The sequence below is a fragment of the Natrix helvetica genome, assembly GCF_964273705.1.
Source record: "Natrix helvetica genome assembly, chromosome: 3".
Taxonomy (NCBI): Eukaryota; Metazoa; Chordata; class Lepidosauria; order Squamata; family Natricidae; genus Natrix; species Natrix helvetica.
The window spans coordinates 68,223,326-68,243,449 of NC_138549.1; positions in this window are offsets into that span (position 1 = coordinate 68,223,326).

A 20,124-nucleotide genomic window follows, 5' to 3' on the forward strand; every position below is an offset into this window, starting at 1 on the left:
TCTTGACACTGGATGACTGAGCAAAGATGTTGTCCCAATGAAAGGAGACTGTGGGAGTCTAGATGAGAAGGACCAAAGGTAAGCCAAGTGGGTATGAGTGTCTGGACCTTCTGGATCCAGAGTCCAGAGAATTTGCCATGTCTGGTTCTGAATGGAGTTGCTCTTTCCCAGACAGAACAGACTTCAATTTTGGGATTTTCCAGAATCTCAGTTCCTTCTCAAAAGGCAGATAGCAGTTGTGGTGAGTAAGTGAGGGGCAAATAACATGGGTTTTGTTATTTGTTAACTAACATAGTTAGTTTGTATTTTAATCTGATTTATATTCTTTCTTTTAAAGTGATGTTCAAGATTTATTAGCTTTTAATATTCCTAAATTGATAAGCAAGCTGGAGACTAGCTCTAGATAAGAAAAGTTTGTTAGTACAAATTGGGGTCTGGCTTATTTCTTGTGAACCCTAAAACAACCTTTCTCCTTATAATTTATTCCCCTTCGGACCTCATTTTAATAAACATGTATGCTATTGACCTGTCCAATCAACTTTCCTCTTTCAGATTTCTTTGTTATGTTAACTATAAAAGGGGATGTAAGCTAAAGATCGGGGTTCCCTCTTTGAATGAGGAATCCCTTTTGTCTGAATATTCTGATAAATTGTAATAAAATGATCTTCCTGTCTCGGTTTGTCTCATTGGAAAATATGCACATTGGGGCACCAGCCTGAAAAAGGCATATTTGGCCATCAGAAGGCCTTCGCAGAGATTCATATTGTGTATCACTTGTAACTGGTTTTGGATTAGATGATTCTTTTGTCAGTTATTCATGTCTTAGTGACCTTGGACATGGACAACAGCACTCTATATAGGGCTGTCTATGAAGACCACTGAGAAACTTCAGCTGAAGCGGAATGCAGCAGCATAAGCAGGAGCTTTCAGAATATTTCTAGCGGGATTACCAGATTCTGTAACAGCTTTGTTCCCTATGCCATCCATAAACTCGCAATATTTGTTTTTCTTACCATGTACATTTAACAACTAAAGTGTTGTTTGTCTGCGTCATGTAATATATGTGGGTGTATGCATAATGTTTTTTTATTTATATTTTTGTCATGTTTAGGTAGTGCACATTGACGGTTGTAAGTTGCAACCCTTTGAGAGCTGTGTGCAACGAAATTTCATTTTAATGTATGCCGATTAGTGTACATTTAAAGTGACAATAAAGTTAGTCTAAGTGTAAGTTATGGGCAGGCTGTGGTACACCCATGGAACACCTCAACGTGGGAGCTGAAGTGGTTACTCGTAGTTTTCCAGGGCAATTGAAGTTGGCTATTTGTTACAGGGCCCTACATGGCACAGGGCTAGTTACTTGAGAGACCATATCTCTTCCATTGTTTCTGTCCATCGGGTAAGATCAGATACAGCTGACATGCCCTGAGTCCCATGTATTAAACAATGTCACCTGGCGGGACCTGGAAACATGCCTTCTCAACATAGGAGCCTGGCCTCTGCATCCCCCCAAAATTCAAGTGGGCCCAACCCTGCACCCCTTTAACATGAGCCCAGAAAACTTGGTTCTTTCTCCAAGCTTTGGGCTAATGTGAGATGTGGTCTCCTCTGTCAGAGGTTTCTGTATCTGATCAACCAGACTGATGTTCTTTTTCTATGTCTGTTGTTGTTTTATACTATTAGTTTATCCAAAGCTATTGAGAAGCTGGATGGCTTTATCCATCAGTCAATCATAATGGGCTTGCAATCTGAAGTCCCCCCTCCCCCAACTAATGCCCCTACAAGAGGAGTAGGTGGAGACCATGACTAGGAGAGCCTTTGCTCATCTTGAACTGCTGCAACAATTGTGGTTTTAACTGGAAAGAAAAGCCAATTATTCAGGTCCTTGTCATCTTTCCTTTAGATTACTGTAATTCATTCTGCATGAATTTGCCACTTGGAAACTTCCACTAGTATGAAACACAGCCTTATTCATCAATCTTGGTACTCCCCTATTACCTTATATTAATGCTGTAGGAGTTGCATTGCCTATCAGCATGTTCTAGAGGGTAATTCAAGGTGCTGGTCACTGCCTTTAAATAGATTACAGCTTAGATATATAAGAAATTTCTTTAATCAAATCTGCCTACCCAGCCCAGTTAAACAACCTACTTATGAGGTGCAATGGGAGGATGTGGGCATTCTCTACAGGAGCTTTTCCTCCCATGGAACAATTCAAACTTCTGAGCTGGGAAGGCCTCCAATCTTATGGCCTTCTAGAAAGACCTTTTTTGGGTGAGGCTCTTTCAAGATTGATTCCAGAGCCATCAATGTCAAACTAGTTTTTAATTTTTATTGCAATTATATATTGTTTATATTTTATATTAGTGCATTATTATTTCTATATTTAATTATATATGTTGTAAACTGCAGAGGACCCAACTGAAGGCATATACATTTTTAAATGAAATAAAATGCCTTTGCAGAACATTGTATTGCCCAAACCCTACAAAATCTGTTTTATCAGAAGCAGTAGTAGTATCAAAGAAACATATAAAACTGTGGGAAACCTTCTATCCAACTACTCTCAAGCCATTTTAGTATAAAGCTACACACCCCTATTCAGAAGTAAACTGCATTTACGTAATTGGATCTCTTTCATTATAAAGTTAATGTTTCCCAAAGTTAAATTTCATTTTGATCACAACATGGAGCATCTATGTCACTTTCTTGGCAGTGTTAGACAGGGGTGGGTTCCTGCCAGTTCTCTTCTATCGAAGAGGTTCCACAAATCTACAGTGCTGTTTAGAACCGGTTTCAGCTCCCTCCCCCCGCCCGTCTGCCCATCATCAAGATGAAGAGCGAGAGGAGGAATTCTGGGAGTTGAAGTCCACAAGTCTTAAAGCTGTCAAGTTTGAACACCCCTGGCAGGTTTTTTTCTAAAGGGTTAGGGGTGCAAGGGTCTTGTAACTTGACAGCTTTAAGACTTGCGCACTTCAATGCCAGAGTTCCTGAGCCAACATTTTTGTTGCTACGCAAGAGCGTTGTTAAGTGAGTTTCACCACATTTTACAAGTTGACCACGCCAGTTACATGGCTGGCAAGCCACTCCCACTCAGTCACATGGCTGGCAAGCCACTCCCACCCAGTCATGGCCAGCAAGCCACTCCCACAAAGCAGGCCACACCTACAGAAGAGGTTCTAAAAAATTTTGAAACCCACCACTGGTGTTAAAGAAGTGATTTGCTCTTGACTTTGGGTGTATGTGTGTATTTTTTCAACCACCCAGGCTAGCCTAGAGGCTGTCATATCCTACTAGTTTCCCATCCAAACTATTAACTTATGCTGATGTTGCAAATTTGAGATCAATGTCAGCCAATGCTGCACCAAAAAAGTATGTCTATAGGATGACTGTCTTAAAAGCTGTAGCTGAATATACACAAGTATGTTCACTGCAACCAATTCAAATGCAGCTGTTAAATTTGTCTTACTTGGAACTACAAAGATATGTAAATCCAAGATCAGGATGTAGAAACTTAAGCTTCCTTTTGGCTAGAAAAAAAATGAATTTCTTCTCAAGCTTCCCAATTAGCCAAATACATTCAGCAGATGTTCTTTTTGGGGGATATTATTCCAGATCCTGGGACATTTTCACACTTGTGATATTAAAAATGCTTTTTTTCATTATTTGCATCTTTACTTTAAATAAATGTGTTATCTTTCACCTTTTCACTTGGACCTGCATTTAATTTGTGATGTTTATTTTGGATACGTGGTAATACTGCCACCAGGATTTTCATTCATTTCAATCAGTGACTGGCCCCTACTAATTAATTAGCACAACATATTAGCATGTAAAAATAACAATTAACCCACCTATTTGTCACAAAGATCACATGCCTAGCATTTATTTAAATCGTCATGAACTTTTCCAACACCCAAAGTGTCACCAAATGTTTGTGCATGACTATAGTCAGATGCCCAATTATATGATGTTTCTGCAATTCCAGTTAAATAAATGAGTAAACTGCCCTGTCTCACTAAGTAGCCATAGAAATATGAAAAGACCACTGAGAGAAAATAGAACAAAAAAGAGAGCAGGGGGCTTTAACTTTGTATTGCACTTTGCCCTGCAAGAGAAATGCTTTCTCTAAGTAGCAAAATTGTTGCTTAGACTAGTGTTTTACTTTTTGCCCATGGCCCCCTTCTGACCTTGTTTTTCTCCTGTAGACCCCCTCCCCCATCATGGTCCCATTACTGCCGTCAAAGATTATCAGATACATACTTGGGTTGTAAACAGAACATATACTTTCATTTATAGTAATCTTAATAACACTGTTTGCAATACGCAATTACATGCAACATGTTTCTCTTAACATAATTTATTAGTCAATTAATGTAACCCTCGGGACAATAACTGATGCCTTTTTTGGTGTCAACAAGCCAACATTTGTAATAGACTTTGTTTTTCTGAAGCTCCCTCAGCTTGTGTGTAATGGGTGTTACGCACTTTTTACCAGTGGCTCATTTGATAGATTCAAGGCTCCCTAGGAGGTCATATGGCCTCAAGAACCAGTGGCTTAAATGACTTGAATATTTTAATTGTGTAACATCAATTGGTACAGATGTAAACGAGAGGAGAGAAAGAGAGTCATTTTGTGTCCCGGAAAGCAGATTTATCATTTCTGAGAATATGAGTTAAGAGACTCAGTTCTTTGAGATTAAATTTGATTAGGTATTATGTTGCTTTACATGGGAGGCAGAAATAATGTTTTAATTGAGCAGGTGTTATGAAACCCCATTGTCCACAAAGTGCACACTTTCAACATGCACAGTACCTCACCTTCATACACCTGCTCACCTTTTAATGTGACATAAATGATCATTTAACCCCCCTCCATTTGTCCACTTTGCTATGGCTACAAAAATAAATGGTGCCTTGTGAAATTGGACTGGAATTTATTGAATATTTTCCTCAAAGACAAGGAGGGATGACAGCTTCTTATTATATTTTGTTAATCAATTCACCAAAGCTAGTACATTTGTCACACTGAACATGGTGAATAACTGCTCTCCTTTGGCAAACTATCATAGTTGAGCCTTTTACATTTCATTTCCCTCTGACTGTATACCTCATAACAGTATACAGATAGTCCTAACTTAGTGATCACAACTGGAACTAGCAACTCCATTGCTAAGTGGAAAATAATATGACTGTCATGGACTCAACAACCTTAATCTCCACTGAGTTATTAAACAATGCACGACAGTCATGAAAAAAGAACATCATGTGACTGCAACATAGAATTTTAATTCCACATTCGCCACAAACTCTATCTGTGGAGATTCTCAGTCATCCAGGCCATAGTTGCCTCAACAAAAGGCAACTGGTCCGTTTTTTTCCTTGAGGAAGGAGAAGACATTTTGCTTCTCATCCAAGAAACAGTCAGTCAGTCACAGGTGGCCTCAAACAGTCCAGTTGCCTTTTGAAAAAGCACCTTTGAGACATCCATCCACAAATTGTTTGTCACAAGTCAGTTGGGAAGCAAGCAGATCATGATCTCGTGGCTACAAGGCACTGTAACAGTTATAAATGAGAGGATTGATTGCAAAACCTTTTTTTTACATGATCATAACTTGAGCAGTCATTAAACGAGGCAGATGACAAGCAAGAACTACACTGATATACTCCTTTGCAGGAGAATGCTCCCTACGTTTAATACAGTAGGCTGAAGTTCAGGAAAAATGTTGCCATAATAAATGTGTTGGTTTTTGTCATAACATTCTTTGTTCTTCACAAATGCTATGGCTGCAAGTGAGCACAAATTAGGAAATACCTTTGGAAAAGCTTTCTAGGAAAAAGAGATACAAGTGAACAACATTCTTATTTTAAGAATGGCAATGAGGAAGCAATGGAAGAAATTAAGAACAAATTAAAAGGACTCCATGAAAATAGAGAAAAACAGCATAAACACATTAGTGAGATCCTATTCTCTTGCCCGTTTCTTACTATAATGGACTTCTCAGAACTGCTAGGTGCTAATGCTATTAAGGAAAAATTGGGTGCAATTTTCATAACAGCTTGCATTCATTGCATAAAACTCACTTTCTGAGGCTTGCATTGTGTATGGGTATAAAATATTAGTCTTTACTGTAACACTTGTCTTTAAAAAGTGATTTTCTCCCTTCCTGACACCAGAAAAGGGCAAATTGAAATGTTCCTTTGACTGAACTGTCAGCCAAGAGATGTGCTTTCTGTAATGATGTTCACCTGTTAATCTTATTTCTCAAGAACCGTTAAATGTTATTTCTGGGAAGGGAAAACATGAACCTGAGCATTAATTGAATCTGGCCAAGTTGTCGACTCTCGGGTGTGACAGGCATAGCTCCAGGGAGACACCTGGTGATCAGTCTTAGCATTCTCCTATTAGCTAATCCAGCCAAAAGCGAGTTTCCCAGCAAATGGGTTGATCAAATTACGGTCAATTACTTTTGGAATATATTTTCACTTCATCTACAGTGACTTCATCCTCCAATATGCTTTTTATATGGATATGTGTTCCAGCCTTTGCTTCCTCTATTACGAGATCTCTAATTGCAGTGTCTCAAGGCAAGCAATTGGTCATTCGCACAGCTTTACTTTCCCAGCAAAGCAGAAGTTAATTCAGCCCATTCTCTCTCTCTCTCTCTCTCTCTCTCTCTCTCTCACACACACACACACACACACACACACACACACACACACACACAAACCAATCTTTATAAAGACCCAGAGAGATTGTAAGGTTAGGATGATCATGTTGTGAAAGTTTTATATTCCTGTATCTTTTTGTTCATGACCATCTTGAGCTGTAGAAAAGGACAAGCCAAGCTCCCTTTTCCTTGAATATCAAATATTTATTCATATTACTTAAATATCCCTACCTGCGTTTTCCTTTGTTATTCCAATCATCTTCAGCATTACAGATAGTCCACAATTTACAACAGTTCATTTAGTGACTGCTCAAAGTTACAACAGAACTGAAAAAAAATGGCCTATGCCCATTTTGTCACACTTATGACCATCACAACTTTCCCACGGCCATGGGATCAAAATTTGGATGCTTGGAAGCTGACTCATGTTTATGACAGTTGCAGTGTCCTGGAGTCCTGTGGTCGCCATTTGTGACCTTCTCACAAGCAAAGTCAATGGGGAAAGCAGACTCACTTAACCATCTTGTTAAGTTAACAACTGCAGTGATTCATTTAACAAGGGTGACAAGAAAGGTTGTAAAATGGGGCAAAACTCACTTAACAAATGTGTTGCTTAGCAATGGAAATTTTGGGCTCCATTGTGGTAGAGAACTATTTGTACAAAATCTTTTCTCCTAATATTTTTCTGAAGAAATTAAGACTCTAAGACATGGGTGTCCAAATCTGGGAACTTTAAGACTTGTGGACTTCAACTCTCAGAATTCCCCAGCCAGCATGGCTGGCTGGGGAATTCTGGGAGTTGAAGTCCACAAGCCTTAAAGTTCCCAAGTTTGGACACCCCTGCTCTAAGAGCTTAATTAAGAGTGACCTTTAAATGCCTGGGCCAATACCTTGTTTAAAAATTCTCCTTGTTTACCCTCTTCAGGATTTTTGTTGAGTCCCTAAATCTCAATTAGTGTTATCAATGGTTGTGCTCGCATTCTTCTTCGTCATTTTTAATAAGTCTACTCTTCACCACTAAATCTCAACAGGACAGTCCCTCCGTCATTGTTTCTATGTTTTTACCTTCTTTCTCTTATCCTGATTGATTAACATTTGTGTATAAGATCAACCAGAAAGAAGAACAGCCCTGGTCACCAGAGAGGTCACAAGATTTAACATCAATATTGCGGCCCTGTGTAAAACTCGTCTAGCCAACAGGAACAGGAGACGGTTACACATTCTTTTGGTGTGGATGCAGCAGTGACAAACACCGTGAATCTGGAATTGGCTTTGCGGTTAAGAATCATCCTGTCCGCAAACTTGCCAGTTTTCCCAAGGGCGTGAACGACTGACTCGTGACATTGCATCTCCCACTACTGAGAGGAAAGCAAGCCACACTGATCAGCGCTCACACACCCACAATGACAAATCTGGATGAAGTAAAGGACAATTTTTATGAAGGTCTCAATGCCCTACTCTCATCCATGAGGTGCACCTACAGACTGATTCTACTTGGCAATTTCAACGCGAGAGTAGCATCCGATCACTCTGCCTGGGATGGCGTCATTGGAAAAAATGGAATCGGCAAATGTAACAGCAAGGCCTATTACTACTGAAGGCACGTGCAGCTCACGATCTGATCATCACCAATACCATCTTCCGCTTACTCACTCGCAAAAAGACGCCCTGGATGCTCCAAGCACTAACATCTTATTGATTATGTCATTGTGCAGCGGAAAGACAGAGAGGATGTAAGGGTGACCAAGGCCACGCTGAGTGCTGAATGTTGGACTGACCACAGACTCATCATCTCCAAATTAAGCTTTCACATCAAGCCAAAGAGATGTCCGCAGGGAAACAAAGCTATGATGAAACAGATCAACATCAGTAAACTGAAGAACCCCAACACAGCAGCTTCACTAGCAGAAGACCTCTTTTTTTTCAATCAAATTTTTATTTTTTATATTCTTTATACATATCAATGTGTGAATTGTGTGGTAATTGGGTAACATACATTTCAGTACACATAAACAAAGTCTTATTATTCCTAAATATTACATTTCATTTCCATTGTTTGAGATTATTTATACCTGTCTTTTATTATCACCCTTTCTTTCTGAACCATCTTTCTGTCCTTTTGTATATCTTAACATATTAATGTATCATTATTATTTTTCCCCACTATTTTTTATCCCTTATTTTAACTTTTTTTCTCCCTTTCATATCACTATAATATTCAAGGATGTGTTTTCCACCTATTTTATGGTTGATATTTCCATAGTTAAATCAATGTTCCATCCTTCATTCTTCCATTTTTCAATATTTCCTTATACAGTTTTAGTATCAATCACAATATTTATAAGTACATTTAAAATATTTCTATTCATGTTCTTTCCAGTTCTTCAATCCATATAATTCTACTATTAATACACACGTTTAGGTTAATATATATTTATTTATATTCCCCTAATCGCCCCTTAAGTTCCAGTTATTCACATTTTATACATATTTAGTAGTACTGTCATTCAAAGTCTATTTTCCCATTCTTCATATCCATTTATATTACAATATTATCCTGATATCTACCACACTGCTAAAATAATAATCCAACCTATATAATTCTAGTATTAATACACTGTTCTGTTTATTTCTATTTTCCAATTTTTCTATTTTTCCTTATCCTTCATCTCTTATCTGCTTCTGAACCTTTGATCTTATTTTCTTTTTAGTTTTCTTCCCATATTTGTCCCTAGGGTCTTTTATTTCCTCTATCTGCCTATGCCATCTAACTTTTCTTCCCAATTCTACCTTTTCCCACTGTCTAATTCCAGAACTATCCATTCCACCTCCTATCTCTTTTCCCCAGAATGTTTCTCCCATTCCCTTTTTAAATCTTTTACATTATTTCCCTCCTTTTTTAGTTCCTTAACCACTGTTCGTTTTGGCAACATCTCCTCCTTGTTATCTTCTTCTTGCTGGTTTCTCTCCACTTTCCCCTCTGTTTCTTCTGGTAGCTTCATTCTTTCTTCCTTATCCTGATCATTGTCCATTATTCTTTGCATTAAATTTCCCAATTTTTGGTCTATACCCATGATGGTGAACCTATGGCACGCGTGCCACAGGTGGCATGCGGAGTCATTTGTTAGGGCATGTGAGGCGTTGCCCTGTCAGCTGACTTTGGCCTCCTTTTTTGGCCATTTTTCGCCCTCCGGAATGGACTTCTGGTTTGCGTATTGGGCCATTTTTCACCCACCAGAGCCATCAGAGGGTCTCCCGGGGGGGAGGCTGTTTTTGCCCTCCCCAGGCTCCTAGAAAGACTCGGGAGCTTGGAGAGGGCGAAAAATGGGTCAATCGCAGGCCAAAAGCAGGGGGAGGGCAGGGGGCGCACAGCATTATGGGTGTGGGCATGCCAACACACGACTCCCCTGTGCTCCCCCACACACACACTTTTGGCATGCAATCTGAAAAAGGTTAGCCATCACTGGTCTATACAATCAAATATTTTCTCAATGCTTTGAAAAAGCTCCATTCTATTTAAGTTCTCCTCACTTCCGTGTTATGTTGTATTTGTGTTTAGTCAATCTCTTTTTTAGTTCACTATCCAGAGTTCATTAATTCAAAAAGCCATACTTTCAAGTCATAATTTTAAATGTCTAATCAATAGTCAGTCCAAACAGTTTGAATTTATGCCTCTTCAACTTATCCACGCCTCTTCAACCTACCTTATATGTTCAATAATATTCAATTATATTCAGAGGCTCTTAACTGAAATCCGAGTAAGTAATCAGATCTCTGATGTCTTAGAATAGGTCTGTATTTAACAAATATTTCCAGGTTGTTGTTGTTTTTTTTGAATAGTGATTTCCACGTTTGTATATTTTCCTTTTCGTCAGCAGATGGCGCTCTAGCTTTTGTCTGCTTCAACCTCTCTGGGATAGTGTTAAAAGTTCAAATTTTAATTATTTTTTCAATTATTCAAATTATTCTTAAATTATAAATCCAATAATTGAGCAATGTTTGTAAAAAGAAATTTGGGACTTTAATTCCAGTATTTTAAAATGTTCTGAATACCACGTCTTTTAGTTTTGAGGAACCACGTTTCTATTTATTATTTAAAAAGCAGATTTTTTCCTTCTTTAATTCTCTGGTATTTTTCCTGTGTGCCCATTTGTAGCTTTAACAAATAGCTTTAAAGATGCTTCCCCTTGATTTCTGGGGCCAAGTTCCAATAAAAAGTATTTTCTCACCCAGTTCACACTCCATTCATTTTCTCCTCTCCAGCACAATCTTGGGTAGTCAGGCTGTCCCCGGCTTCATGGCAGCCATTTTGGCTGCCGCTGGTCCTCGTTGTCAAATGAGAGGGCTTTCCCAGTCAGGGAAGAGAGATGCGGCTCTCCTCTACCTGCCAGAGGAGCCCCCTACCTTCAGGGGGGCTATGGTTTGAAATTGGACCCTCCGACAGGGAGAGGTCGGAGCTGACTGCAGAGCTTGCAGATCAGACTACCGAGGGTGCCGGAAGTACAACCGGAAGTTCCTCTAGCAGAAGATCTTGACAACCAACTTTCAGAGCTGCAATTAGAGGGAAATGCTGAGAAGGACTGGGAACACTTATGGGATATCATGTATTCTTCTGCACTAAAGGTTCTTGGACCCTTACACAGGAAACAGCAGGACTGGTTTGACAAAAATGATGAAAAGATCAAGGCCCTAGTTGCTGAAAAGCACTGCCTTCACCATGCTCATCAGAACAACCCGTCATCAACAGCTAAGAAAAATCCCTTCAACAACACTCGCAGGATCATACAGAGCAAGCTTTGCAAGATGCAGGATTTCTGGTTGAGTGCCAAAGCAATTGAAATTAAGAAGTTTGCTGATAGAAACGATGCCAAACAATTCTACGAAGCCTTCAGATCCTTGTATGGACCTCAGCACTCAGGGAGCTCCCCCGAGGACCAATGGACTCAGATGGTGCAACTCTCATTACTGAGAAGACTCTGATTCTACAGCGTTGGGCTGAGCACTTCCAATTTGTACTGAACCACCCATCTTCCATCAATGACGAGGAAATTGACAGAATGCCCCAGGTGGATATCAACTACTGCCTGGATGCCCCAACATCAAAGATTGAAACCCTACAGGCCATTAGCCAGCTGTCCAGTGGCAAAGCCCCAAGATCTGATGCGATCCCAGCAGAACTCTCTAAGGATGGTGGTGCAGTACTTGTTGACAAACTTACTCAGCTGTTCCAGTCCTTATGAAATCAAGGATCCATTCCTCAGGAACTGAAACGCGCATCCATTGTACACCTCTATAAGAGGAAAGGGAATCGACAAGTCTGTGATAATCATAGAGGAATATCACTGCTTTCCATCGCAGGCAAGAGCCTTGCATGAATGTTGCTGAACTGCTTGACTGACCACCTGGAACAGAGTTTATTACTAGAGACCTAGTGCAATTTCTCCAAAGAGCATGGTACTGTGGACATGATCTTCACAGCCTGACAGCTCCAAGACAAATGTCAAGAGCAGACTCATGAATCATGAAGAGTAGAATTGTGAACCTTCGTGGATCTCACCAAGGCTTTTGACACTGTCAATCGCAAAGGTCTGTGGTGCATCAAGCGAAGTTTAGGTACCCTGACAGAATCAACCTGATGGTATAACAGTTCCACAATAGCATGATGGCTTGTGTTCTGAACGACGGAGAAACTTCAGAGGCCTTTCCAGTCACAAAAGGCTTGAAGCAAGGTGCATGCTTGTACTGACCCTGTTCAGCATAATGTTTTCAGCCATGCCTTTCAGACGCCTTCCAGAACAGTTGCTTGGGAGTCAGCCTGAGATACAGGACTGATGGGAAACTGTTCAACATGAGAAGACTACAGGTTGTCACCAAGATAAAGGAGACTGTGCTACAAGACCTCCTTTTTGCTGATGACTGTGCCCTGAATGCTGGATCAGAGCAGGAAATGCAAGTCAGCATGGACAAATTCATAGCAGCATGCAACAACTTCAGCCTCTTCATCAACACAAAGACCGAAGTGATGCACTAGCCAGCTCCGGAAACCCAACACCAAGAGCCCATCATCACAGTAAAGGAACAAAAGCTGCAAGCAGTGGACCAATTTACATACCTTGGCAGCACCCTCTCCCATGCAGTGACAACTGAAATCGAGGTCAACGGCAGAATTGCCAAGACAAGCTCTGTATTTGGCAGACTACTGACCAATGTGTGGGATTGCCATGGAATAAGCCTTGCTGCAAAGCTCAAAGTCTACCGAGCAGTGGTGCTAACTACTCTGATGTATACCGGTGAGACTTGGACTGTACACAGGAGACATGCCAGGCAATTGAACCACTTCCACACAACCTGCCTCCACAGACTTCTGAGGATCCGGTGGCAGGACAAGGTGCCAGACACAGAAGTTCTTTCCAGAGCAGGCCTGCCATCAGTTCACACCCTGCTGATCAAAGCCCAGACAAGCTGGCAGGCCGTGTTGCAAGGATGCCAGACCACCACATCTCTAAATATAGCTCCTCTATGGTGAGCTGTCTCAAGGAAAGCGATTGCATGGGGGACAAAGGAAGCAATACAAATACACGCTGAAAGCCTCTCTTAAGTCCCTGGATATTGACACCACCTCCTGGGAAACCCTGGCACAAGATCGATCAATATGGTACACATTGATCCACCAAGGCTACCAGACATTTGAAGACAGAAGGACAACCATAGCACAAGAGAAGTGAGACTGTGTCTGCAAAGCCAGAACTGCAAATGCTGCAATAGTGGGGTACACCTATGTCTGCCCGACATGTGGCAGAACATTCCGTGCCCGTTTAGGCCTCACTAGCTACCTGTGGACACACCATAGACAGCCCACAACCCATTAGATGTCAAGGTTCTCTTCGAAAACTATGGATGAACATCATGCTTCTGTCTTAATTTAGGCCATACTGCCTGAATCTACCTGTGAAGCATCCATTGCATGTGATGATCTGGGGCTGTATCGCTGCTTCTGGTATTGGTCGGATACAAATCGTGCAGGGAATCATGAATTCCAAGCAGTATGTTGAAGTCCTGGAAAAGACCATGCTTCCTTCAGCTCAGCAACTTGTAGGGAAGGACTTTTACTTCCAGGATGACAACACTCCTTGTCATCGAACCAAGTCTGTCCAGCAGTGGATGAAGAAGCATGGTGTTCGACTCCTGGATTGGTCAGCTCAGAGCCCGGATTTGAACCCAATTGAGAACTTGTGGGCCAAGATTGGTTACGAAATATGCAAGAAGCATCCAAAGACCAAGCAGGAGCTGATGGAATCCATTATTGCAGCCTGACACCACATTGTCACCAAAGATCATGTGCAAAGGCTTATACCAGTGATGGCGAACCTATGGCACGCGTGCCACAAGTGGCACACGGAGCCATTTATCAGGGCATGCGAGGCGCTCCCTGTCAGCTGGCCAGCACGCATGCGCGTGCTGGTCAGCTGAGTTCACCTTTTTAAAAGCTATTTTTCGCCCTCCCCAGGCTCCTATAAAGCCTCTGGAGCCTGGGGAGGGCGAAAAAAGCATGTAAAAATGGGGGGGGTCGCGCGTTGTGCGCGCATGCGCAGTGGGTGGGGAGGTCACGCGTTGCATTATGGGTGCGGCACGCCCGCACACGACCCCCTTGTGCTCCCCCCACTTGTGGCACGCGAGCCAAAAAAGGTTCTCCATCGCTGGCTTATACAATCTATGCTGAAGTGATGCCTCCTGGTGATAAGCAATAAGGGCTGGCCAATTTCATATTAGTAATCATGTTAGGTTACCTAAATGGTCGTTTTCAGAGCCACAAAGTAATTGCAACACGTATGCCACTGGGTATGCATCAGTTAATCTGTTTTCAAAGGCATTGTAAGCATGTAAGAAAATTCACAATCCCCATCCAAACAGCACCAAATTGCAAAAAGCTTATGCTTTTCACTTAAAAACCACTAGTAGTTATTTAAATATAACAATATTTGCATAGCAGTTAGCATAAAATATCATAAAATCATTGGCCTATCCAAAAAAATGTCATAAACCGTAAACTGTAAAGCGTGCAGGACTTTTTCACACAGCTATACCTACCTTCCTGGTGACGGTGAGGAATTGCAAGACTGACTGGAAAATTGTCAAAGGGAACTTGTAACCATTGCAGCATCCCAGCAGCTGCGAGTAGTATTGAAGCAGTCACAACCTGAATTTTGGATGCATTCTGTAAGTTAGCCCATTTGAGATACCTTGGTTCAAAAATGTGGCCCCTATGATACACCAATTCACCCAGGGAAGGGTCATAACAATAAGAAGTTTAGTAGTATTTATATAGATAACTCAAGTTGGTGAAAAACTTCCTAATACTTCTCTGATTTCCACCTAACAACCCTAAGAGTTGGCTTAGGATGAGAGAGAGAGAGAGAGAGAAAGAGAGAGAGGGGGAGGGAGGGAGGGAGGGAGGGAGGGAGGGAGGGAGGGAGGGAGAGAGAGAGAGAGAGAGAGAGAGAGAGAGAGAGAGAGAGAGAGAGAGAGAGAGAGAGAGAGAGAGAGAGAAATGACCAGCCCAGTCACCCAGTTGGCTTTCCTGCCTAAGGGAGGCCTTAGTATTCAGTCTCCTGGTTTCTAGGCCAGCACCTTAACCAATACAGTAAACTGGCTCTTGTGAATTTAATTTAAATCTACTTTAACACCATTAAATATAAATTTATGAAATTTAAAAATTATGCAATCCTAACTGTACCCAGTGTTAGCTACAGTCCGCAGATATGAAATCCTGACCCTTCTTACAAATACTCAATCTCATTTATTTTTCGTCTCTCAACAAGAGCACAAATTGAGAAACAGTATATAGATGTACAAATGTACTAAACAAAGCACACCTTTCTCACTGGATGTGTGAGCAAAGATCAAATTACAGAAGTTAGGAACTTATTCTAAAAACAACTGAATTTTGCCACAAAATTGTATTTGTATTATTTTTTTACTAATTTAAGCAAGTTTGTTTGGAAGAGAAAGAGAACCCTTTATTTCTACAGGATTTCATTACTTTTTGCCCAAAATATCTTTGTTCATTCCCAAACAGGTTGTTTTATATGCACTGATCACCAGTGGTGGGTTGCTATTACCTTTGCTACTGGTACGCTGCTTGTGGTCCATTCGTGCACACACCAGATGTGCACTGCGCACGCATGCGCACTCCTCTGCCCAGCTGCTCGTAGGAGATTGTGCAGGCGCCGCGTGCTGTGCGTGCATCCACAATTGGCCCGGTTGCCTTAAAAACAGGTAAGAAACACGGGCAGGCGGGTGGGCTAAATGAGCCACCGTACTGGTATAGTGGCCGCGCCTCCCGACTACTACCGGTACGGCCATAGTGGGCCGTACCGGCCGCAACCCACCACTGTTGACCACCACAGAAATACTTTAACCTGCTTTATCTGAAAAATAATTAGCTCTTCTGGGATGTCTATCAGTGGAAAGCTTATTAATCACATTCCACTGAAGAATCATCTCTTTTTCAAGTTTTGAGAGCAAAGGGACTGACATATGGTAATTTAGATCTTTGTGAGGGCTTGATTTTAGCTCCTGGGGCCTCCTTTGCACTTCACAAAATATAATAACCTTAAACCATTGTTTCTCAACCTTGGCAATTTGAAGTTCTGTGGACATCCACTTCTGTCTGGCTGGGGAATTCTGGAAGTTGAAGTCCCCATATATTCAAGATGTCAAGTTTGAGAAACACAGCATTAGGCTGAATAAAGAAGTCACAAACTGAAGCTAAAGGAGCAATGTGTGTATGTAAGGGGAAGAGGAGGGAGAGAGATCTAACTTTCTTCCTTTCCAGTTCACATGAACTACCAACCTGGTTAGATATATCTTTGCTCTTTCCATCTGAAAAACAAAACAAAAATCCCAATCGCCCATTACAAACATCTTCTACCCAGAGGTGGGTTGCAAATCCCGGCGCTACCGGTTTGCTTGTGCTCGCACACGTGCGCTCGTGACGCTTCTGCATATTCACAGATGCGTCCAGGTGGGTGGGCGGAGCCTCCCGCCATCACTACCGGTTCACCCAACCAAACTGGGAGCAGCCCACCTCTGCTCCTACCCTAACTCTCAAACCCTCAAATTATTTATTTGCATTTAAATGTTTTTCCACAGTCTTTAGTTCATGGTTTTTTCCGGCCATGCACACTGTCCCCTACTCTCAAAAGCAAGTCTTCCTTTTACAAGGAAAACAGCTTAATTATTTCACAGTATGCTTCTTCAAGCAGACAGGGTTTTCTTAATTCCTGGTTTTCTTCTGTGGAAAGTTATCACCCAGCCCTCTCCCAGAAAAATGAAATATCTTCGGAAATATTGAAAAGGCAGAATATTATATTTCCCTGGATGTGAAAAGGAAGAAAATGTTTTAAATTGAGAATAGCTCCCTGTAGCTTCCTGCCTCCACCCACTTTGTCAATGGGCCATTAAGAAGGCCAAGCCAGTCCCTTTACATAATCAAGAGTTCTCCCCTTCAGCTCCAGGGGGATGGGAATGAAGGCATGATAATATTGGCCCTTTATCCAACTCCCCACATGACATCTGAGAACTCAACCAAACCTGGATTCAAAATGCAGCCTAGAGAGTTGCCCCTGCATGGCCCCATGGGAGTCTGACAACCAATCAGAATACAAGCTCAAGATCAAAGACCAGAGAGGGCATAAAACCAGGGACTCAGTCTTTCCTTCTCTTCTTCTCCACCAACATTGAAGTATGTGATCACCTTTTCTGTTCAGGACTCAAGCCATGTGGTCCTGTCCACCATTAAAACCATCTTTCCAAGCAGCCTCCATGTCTCCAATGTCTTTTTCCCCACTTGGAGCCGAACTCAGAAGGACATTTCTTCCAACACTTCCTTTAGCTGCCTCCCATGTAGAACAACATGGGCATTTTACAAAAAAGAAGTGGTAGACATAGAGCCTTCAGATACAAGTTACCCGTCATAGCCACACACCGAAGACCTGTCCGAGCTAGTATGCGCCATGCCATTTAGTCAGAAAAAAAAGTATGGTTAACAAACTATAAATCTATAAAGATTGCTTGGTCAGTAAGGAAGAACCTGAAGTTTGAGCAATACTTACTATATTATAGGAACTGGAACAATGGTATTGCAGTGTCTTGGCTCAACATTATAACTTCTAGGCTAAATATTTTATCTGGAAAAATTTAATACTTCCACCACCATGCCAAGCTGGGTATGGAGAATACAAGCATCTGTGTACTCTTTGCAACTTTTTTTTTTAAATTTTTTTTATTGGTTTTTAAAACAATTATAGGGAAAAGGGTAGGTGGAATGGTGTACAAATTTTGGCAGTTGCAAGTGTGGCAGACGCCCTCTCCCTCCAAACTCATAACAACTTTTTAAAATAAAGTGAGAAATAAACAAGAAGGTGGGAGTGGAAAATGGCTGATAATAATTAAACCATTTCTGTACCAAGTAGTTTTCTTAGAGTGACAAAAGATACCCAAATATGTAGATTTTCTGGTAGGTAGTGATTGCAAACTGCAATCAGAGATTCTGAAACTGAAGGAAAAGAACACACTTTAAACTTTCCATTTAAAAAATAATTATAGCCACAGTTGTTCCAATTATATTCCCACCCTCAGCATTTAGCCACTTGATCTGAAGAGTTTGAGACCTGCAACTGATAAAAAAAAATTAGCTGTAAGAAAAATTTAAAAATATACAAATACCCTTGAATCAAGCTTGACCTCTGATAAATATTAAGACACATCCCTATAATTTAATTTTGTTAACGGTACAGAAGGGGTTTCCAATTTCTCTCAGCATATTTTTTCATCTTCTCTAAAATTCCCCAGTAGGTTCCCATCCATCCATTTAAAAATCAGGAGCCTGTTACCTTTTGAGACTGGACAAGTTCACCAGATACTGAATTAACTCCAATAAATCCTTGGCTGAGCTAATTAACATCATTACCCTTAACTTGGTGGTTTTGGATTTTTTTTAAAAAAAATGTAGTTAATAGTATTTTTATTGCAATTTCAGCCAGTGTTTCAGAAATATAAAGCATGTGATCGTTCTGTCGCCAGGATTACATAAAGCATTTCTATAGCTTGACTTCGATTTCCTCATTCTACTATCACTTCCCCATCCTGCTATGATTGCTGTCTCCACCAGAGCAGGGGTGGGTTCCTGCCAGTTCTAGCCTCTTCTATAGAAGAGGTTCCACAAATCTACAATGCCTTTTAGAACCGGAAGTCCACAAGTCTTAAAGCTGTCAAGTTTGGACACCCTTGAGTTTTTTTTTTAAATGGTTAGGGATGCAAGGGTCTTGTAACGTGACAGCTTTAAGACTTGCACACTTCAATGTCAGAGTTCCCGAGCCAACATGACTGGAGGAGAAATTCTGGGAGTTGAAGTCCACAAGTCTTAAAGCTGTCAAGTTTGGACACCCTTGGAGTTTTTTTTCTAAAGGGTTAGGGGTGCAAGGGTCTTGTAACGTGACAGCTTTAAGACGTCCGTGCTTCAAATGCCAGAGTTTCTGAGCCAACATTTTGGTTGCTAAGCAAGAGCGTTGTTAAGTGAGTTTCACCACATTTTACAAGTTGGCCACTCCCACCCGGTCACATAGCTGGCAAGCTACTTCCACCTGGTCACATGGCCGGCAAGCCACTCCCACAAAGCAGGACACACACACTTTTTAGGTTCTAAAAATGTTTGAAACCCACCATTGCACCAGAGCCAATATTATTGTTTTTTCTTTTAAAATAGAATAACAGTGTTGAAAGCTACCTTGTAGATCATCTAGTGTCCAACCCCCTGCTCATTTTGCTAAGGCACAAACAAATCTTTAAAACCTAGTTGCATCAACAAAAAACATGTACACTAAAGATGCCATATTCTAGTTCTAACCACAACTATGAAAGATTAATGCAATTAATGCCTGGTTTGGCATCAGACTAAATTTCTTCAGGATTGTGGTAAAGAAAAAAATTGAAGAAGGGGAGAAGTACATTTATCACACTAAAGTACCGAAGACAGGGTCGGGTATAATGTAATAGTCCTACATAAATGTATAATCCTACTTCGATCTATCTGAAGGCATTTTTTTCTGGATTTGATGGAACTGATTGTTGGGTATATTGAGATTTATACTTTAGGCGCGCTCTTTCCAAACGCGGGGCTACAGGTCTTAAAAATAACTTATAGCTTAAATAAAACAAAACGGAGACGAACTTCCTCTTCACCACAAAGCCCTTCGCAGTTTCCGTAGGATCTACGCGTTTGAATTTTACTCCGCTAGGAATCCCTTGATTGATTGACATTTCTACGTTTTTTGACACTTCTCAGCCTACAACCTTCCAGCTTCGGATACTGCGAAGAGTTAATTTCAAGGCAGCGGACTTAAGTATTGCTTCCGGGCATGCTCAGTGTTTCCAAAAAGTGGGAGGGGGGAAG